The 7112-nt window shown below is 41.6% G+C and overlaps 1 pseudogene; it reads right to left on the reverse strand.

Moving 5' to 3' along the window:
* Nucleotides 1-1331: 1331 nt before the first annotated feature.
* LOC105743308 lies at nucleotides 1332-2171 on the reverse strand (annotated as a pseudogene).
* Nucleotides 2172-7112: the final 4941 nt, after the last annotated feature.

Consider the following 7112-nt stretch of genomic DNA (forward strand, 5'->3'; position numbering starts at 1 on the left):
TTGTTACCATTTCACTGGTGCTTTTCTCTGTTCCAGACTCTGCATTCTGGTGTCCTGGTCCCAGTGATCTCACTGGCTTTTTAGATATTTCCATTTTTAGCCCTATGATGCTGAACTGCTTCTCAGTCTGGCTTACTCTGGTATAACATCTTGGCCTGCACCTCAAAGTGTTTGAGTGTTTCAATCTAGTGTGCTGTCCTACCTGGTAGAAGAAGACAGTGTGCTCAGTAAATACAGTGAGCAGGAAGACATCCTTCTCTAGCTGTTTAACTTAACTGAACTTTCCATCTAAGAGAATGATAGACTTGGTATGTCTATTAGACACAGTTTTATGTAAACAATAGACTAGTGAAAGCACTGTGCTGTAAGAATTTGTATTTATTTATGTTGGCGGTACTGGAAATCAAATTCAGGACCCCACACTTGTCAGACAGGTGCTGAGCCACTAAAGAAGAATTTATGGATCATTTAGCTGCCTACAACACTCTCATGATTTTTTATTTTTCAAGAGCAATTGGTCATCTGAGAATCCCTCCTGCACCCTCTACTTTATCTCTTGCTCTTTTCTTTCTTTCCTACCATGTGCCATAACCTAGGCAGGAGATTAGAGACTCACTACAGAAATCCTTAATAACTTATATTTGAGTATGAAAAGGGTCTCTAATAACTGGGAATCTATCATAACCTGCACCCATGCAGTTTTGCCTGTCTGACCGATGTGGTAGGAATTCCTGGATGGTGTTGGATCTCATGTGATAAGTTGTGGGAGGCACAATAACTCCAGGCCTCCAATACTATTGCAAGTGAGTCTTTCTAAATCCTGTGAATCTGCCACATCATGACTCTGTGACACATATCCCTTAATGGTCACCTGAGTGCCTCTGACCTATAAAATTCTCTTGGTGCATCAGCATCATTAGTGACGCTGACTTCCTCTTCCCTTACCTCTCCTGAGCTAAGTTCCTAGTTCTTTTTACCCCAACTATTTCCCATAAGTCTCCTGCTATGCCCTGTAGGTGGGACTTCCTGTCATAGCCCGGTTGCCTAGTTACTCCTTTTACCTGCCGACATCATTTCCCTATACTTCCACTGTATATACCTAGCACCTCCCCTGAATAAATGAGACTTGATCAGAATCCTGTCTTGTCTCCATTTCTCACGTCTCCTGTCTTTTGTCCCCTCCTCAATTCCCTGCTCTTCTCCCAGGTGACCTTTGTTGACTGACCCGCTGGTTCAGGACAATAAGTTCATGTTCAATGTGGAACCATAGGTTAGATGCAATTAATACTGATAGGTTCTGGCCCTAGTATGAATTGCTGAATTTTTTTTCCATCACAAATAGGACTTTATCACTATTATAAATCTGGATCTTAAATGAACTCTTGGACTGGTGGTTCATAACCATCAGCTCGTTCAACTTTAGCTCCAGTCTCATCTCCAGTAACCTTTCTAGAGCTGCTACCTTCACCATGAAGCTCCATGAGTTTTCCCAATTCAAACTTGGGCTTCTTCAGCATATTTACTTTTCTGACGAAGACATCATGAAGAGGATACATAGATTGGCAAGCCTTTTTTATGTCTTTCCTAATGCTGTTTGTTATCAGTTTATTGACCACTTCCTTCAAGTCATTTGTCAGCACCTCTTGGGTCATGATTTCCATCATCTTCTTCTGGATCTGGCAGACCTGTTGGTGCTGGGTGTAAGAGGTCTTCTGTATCTGATTGTTGTGTTTTTTTAGTAAAGCCAACACAGAACAGTTGAAGCAAATAACCATTGGTAGTCTTGATGTCAACATGAGCTTTGCTCATAGTCTGCCATTTTTTGACCGTGGAACATATTTTGTCACAGGTGAGGTCCATGCCATGGAAGTTAGTCAGGCAGTTTTTGCCCTGAACATCTTCAGTAATTAGCCTGAACTTTCTAAAGGCAACTTCACCATTCTGCAGATCAGCAAGGCTCACTTCAAACACACGACCTTTGTGCCCATCAGATGCAATTTTGGTTCCTTGGGTTCTGGTGACAAGTGTTTTTCCAATATTTCTTATGTTGAACATAGCCTGCGCCTTCACATCACACCAGTTTTTTTTTTTTTAGAAAATGGATCAACCACTTTCTTCTTAGCTCCTTTTTTGCCACCTTTTGTAAGGGGCTTGTTCTTGCCTACTGCCATAGTGCTGCTCAGAGAGCCAAAAGGGCTGAATTGCTGAATTATTATGGTGGTCATCCAGTATGGCTGAAGCCCTTAAAACAATAATTTATCCTCCCAAAGACCACCTCCTTACCCCTTCTCCAATTTAGCCCAGGGTGCAATTTTCTTTCACTTTTCTCGCCACCTTGGGGAAGGCCCCAATCAGCTCCTCAGGTATATCTAAACACCCCATCAAACTCCACCCTGGCAAAGATCATAAAAGCCTCAGCATCCCTTTGTTCCAATCCAGAGAATTCCTTATCGTCCCAATTCTCTCCTTGTCCTCCAAGATAATAAAGCCCCTTTCCCTTTTCCTTCTGCCTGTTCTCTGCTGCAACACCATCGAAAACTTATCGAATACATTAATACTTTCACTGGGACTAAAACAAAAAGCCCCAAACTCCAGCTGCCACCATTAGCCGTGCAGGGGAGGGGATAAAGTGCTTCTGGAACAAGAAAAGTGGTAGAAAGGGCAAGTTTAACATCATAAAGGAAACGAGCCAAGACCCATCCCCTCACCTGGGTGCTAATCTCATTGAGATGGAGAAGGATTTCCACATTCCAAAACAAGCCCCCAAAGCAGGAACAGGAGGGTGGGCCTAGGACAGATACTGTATCAATTTAGAGTCTGTGTTCCCCGCAGTGAACAGGATGCCATCCCAGGAGGCACCGATGGGATTTCTGTTAGATGTGTATAAAAGCACAACAACACTTCCCAAATTTGTTACCAATGGGTGTCCAATTCCTCAGACGGAAACTGACTCTTGGTGTAAAGCAAAATTCAAAAAACAGTGTAAAACTCTGGGTTGCATTTATTATTAATCTTGTTTTTCTGTAATTTGGCTTTAAAAAGAAAGCTCTTAAGAAGGTCATCTTAAAGTTTTAAAAAAACTTTTAGAAGAAACAAATGTACAACATCATGAAGCTGTTGGATGCAATATATAAGATTTGCATACAACATAGATCTTAACATTAGATATCTAGATAGATGAAAACCAATAAAAACACAATAAAAACTCACACAATACCATCTGTGCAATTAAAAATACATGTATAAGAGCAACAGTGCATGCTTTGCAACAATACTGTGGCTTCTGACGGGAATAAGTGAGAATGAAAGGAGGAAAACAAGCAGAGAGAAATTTCTGCAGAACTGATGTAGGGGAATGAAACTCCCAACCTGAAAGATAACCTGGGCCAAGTTCATGTTCTCTAAAAGAGAAGCATGAATTTTAGGAATGCCAGAGGTAAAGAGCAGAATCTACTGGGGGTGGAAAGCCCCTGTCTGAGGGAAGGACAGAAAGGAGACTTGAGTGGGTTGCCCCCAATCATGCAAAACCGGGTGGTGAGGCGGGTTTAGGGTGGAGAGCCTGGGAACTAGCTGGGTGGCATGAGGTGGGACAAAATTGGCCAACCAATAGGATTACAAGCACAATCGCTCAGATAAAATTGATTAAATCACAGAGCAAGTGGGCTTGAATACAGAACAGGGGCTTTTTTCTTAGGGAAGTATGTGGCTACATTTGTTTACTCTTTTGTCCTGAGGTCTGGCACGCAGCAGAAGTGTCCTTCTCCCAAAGTTGTAAAGTCATCTTATCTTCCATATTGTCTCCTTGAGGGCCTACCCCTGTCTGACTGCCTATAATGTTTCTATCTAATTCAGCTGCCTGCAACAGAACCACTGATGATAATGCCCTTGGGACTGTTTTTTTTTTTGTGGAGCCAGGGCTTGAACTCAGGTCCTTGCGCTTGCCAGGGAAGCGCTTATTCAACTGAGCCATCTCCCCGGCCGCCCTTGGAACTGTTGTGGGCCATATTTGAAAGAGAAACAGATTTGATGCAGGACATGGGGCTTTACAAGATTAGCTGCCAGTGTCCACCCAGAGTCAAATGTAGGACAGTTCAAGAGATCTGCCCTGTGAGAGAGGCCTGAGGAATCCAGCGGAAGGTCTGGAGTCCACGCTGATGTCCGGGAGGCGTCCGTTTCAGGAGGCCAGGGAATCTGCGATGAAGACTGAAGGGTGTGTGCTGGAAAGGCGGAGGCTAGAGGGCCTGCGCTGTGCCAAAACCCAGGAGGTGACACTTAAGGCGAGGGCGAGGACCAGAGCGCCTCCAAACAGAGCAGCAGCAAACATCAGAGAAGGCTTAGGTGAGCTCAGCCAAAAAGAACAACCAAAGGCCCTTCAGAGACAAACAGCCCTGAGTGAAGCTTTTCTAAGCAGAGATCCTTCCTTCCTGTTCTCCTTTTATGTTATTCAACAACCACGCTGACTCAAATCAGTATTCATGCTGAAGGCGGCAACTGGTCAATTAGCTCTCACAGAGGCCAATAAAAATAAAAACAAAGAGCCTGTGGAGATAACTCAGTAGAACAAGCGCTTGCCTGGCAAGCAGTGTCCTGAGTTCAATCCTTGATACTGAAAAAAAAAAAAAAAATTAAATTCAACAAATACTTACCATAAAAGATAAATAAAAATAATACTGTCTACTAATAATTATCTTGTAGTTTTTCATGTTTATTAATGTTTTTGTGTTTATGTTTTTAAATGTTTATTCATTTGAAGTCCTTCTGTTTTAAGAGAAAAAGTCTGAATGTGATCTTTATAATTTTCTCAGGACAAAGTATAGAACTTGAAATTTGTCAATCTGTGGAGTCAACTCAATCTTTCTTATTCTATTATTTATTTTTAGCCTTTCTAATTTTTCTTTTTTTAAAAGGTGTATTTGGTCCAGGGTCTCATTATGCATCTTGGACTCATAGTGATCCTCCTGTTTTCAGCCTCCCCAGTGCTGGGATTAAGGTGTGTGCCACCATGCCTTGTCTCCCTTGTAATTTTCTAGCTCCCACCTTCTTTCTGTATACATCAGAAAATCTGAGTCAGGATGTCCAGGGCTCAGTTGGAAATGTGATCCAGGTGTCAGAGGAGGGCTCAAGGTTAGCATAGTGATGTGAGAAATAGAATCTTTTAAGAGTAATTCAGTCATCATGTAATTTCTTAGCCATGAACTTATTAATTGTACAGTTCTTTATTGAGAAGCAACTATGTGTCAAGCACTAAGGAGAGTAGGAAAGGAGGGTGCACTCCATAAATGGTTGATTCTTTGTATTTGTTGTATGCTTGCCATGCGCAGAGCTTACTATCTTGTACTTTCATTGTTAAAAGTAAAATTTTGGAGGGAGAATGAATGTAAAACAAATCTGGGGAGGAGAGAGGCTTTCCTGGTGAGGGTTTCCTTCAGAGCTCTAAAACAACCAAGGCTGGTGGGTGAAACACGGGATTCTCTTGAGAAGTCAAGCTGGCCTCTGGCCTTTGCCTACACTGTAAAGGGTTAGGTCAGAAAAAGAGGTCACTGCTTTCCCACTTTCAGAAGTCATTTTAGAATGAACTGCCTAAGCCTGCTAAATGCCCACAGTGTGTCCTTTCTGTCAGTTAGGACCTCTTGCTCTCTCTCTCAGACACAAGTTTGCTTTTCTTAAAGCTTTCAACAGCCAGTACTGACCAGAAAAATCACTGTGAGAGCCCAGTTAGGTAGAATAAAATAAAAACATGCAATTTTGTCATTACTGCATTTTAAAAGTTTGACCAAAAGTAAAACATCATTTGTAAGTGATACTTAAAATTTTAGCAAGATTAGTATGAATTTCCTGTATCTTTGGATATTAGCTTTTAACATCCTAGAAAGATTTTGAGAGTGAATAGTTCACATTTTAAAATCCGGCAAGGTCTGTTGGTCATATAGAAATATGTATGATTTTAAAGGCAAATATTTTATCTTATTCTTAATTTATTTTCGTCACTGAACATTCATTTTGTCCATCCATTTAATAATTGATTTTGGATAGCATTATTCTTCCAAGAAGACCAAAACAAAGCAAATAACTCAGATACTTTTGTGTCATATGCACTTCCCTGTGAATATATTAGACGTTCAGAAGATGTTCAAATGCTTTCTCTAGGCTTATTATTCATACATGGTGTTAAAAATGAGATGGCTAACAGTTATGTGTGTTTTATAGTTTACAGAGCAACTTTGCATACATTATCTCATTTTGTCCTCATAGAAGCCCTGAGAAACAGGTTTCATTATCATCATCATTTCCACTTTATAAATGAGAATGTAGAGGAAGATTTACCTAATTTCTTGTTTAAGGGGCAGGGCAAGACTCACCCCAGGTCACTACACAAGCGCTGGCTGGAATCCACCTCAGTCTGCTAACTGCCCAGAGTGTATCCCTTGGCACCTCTCACTTGATTTCTCTCAGCACACAAGTTAGCTTTTCTTAAAGCTTTCAACAGCCATTACTGACCTTAAAATCACCGTGAGTGGCTCCTAAGGCATCTCACATAGAGAAATTGATGGATGTAACCCATTGAAGAAATTAAATGTTTATTTTAGAAGGAATGAATTCTCAGTGAATCCATAGATTTACCTAATTTCTTGTTTAAGGTTCCATGCTGCCTTGTGGGAAAAGTTCCGTCAAACCAGGACACAGGTATTCCTTTCTTTCCTTGTTCAACACAAGCTTTTCTTTTAACACCATACTTCATATAAGAATTACCTCAAAATCCCCAGAGGCTTTGCAGCATCAGGGCATTGGAGTGAGTGTAAGGGTGGGAAGAAGCACGAGGTCTGTGAATTTATTTGTCCAGGCTGGCGACTGCTGAGCAGAGCATCAACCCATCTGGTCCCTGAGCACCATCGCGTCTCTCTGCCAGCATCTGCTGAGATGTCTGTGCTCCCATCTGGCCTGTGGTAATCATCCTCCTCTGTCATCTGCCACAGTGTTCTTGTTCCTCCCACAAGGCCACTCAGAGACTTTGGCTTTTGGTACCATGTCTTTCTGACTCTTGGTTGGAAGAGTCATGGATCCCCTGATCTTTAGATGTAATTCAGAGGATAGAAGCCTGTGACAGGCTCTTT

Source organism: Octodon degus, unplaced genomic scaffold, assembly GCF_000260255.1.
Source record: "Octodon degus isolate 3935 unplaced genomic scaffold, OctDeg1.0 scaffold00115, whole genome shotgun sequence".
NCBI classification, from domain to species: domain Eukaryota; kingdom Metazoa; phylum Chordata; class Mammalia; order Rodentia; family Octodontidae; genus Octodon; species Octodon degus.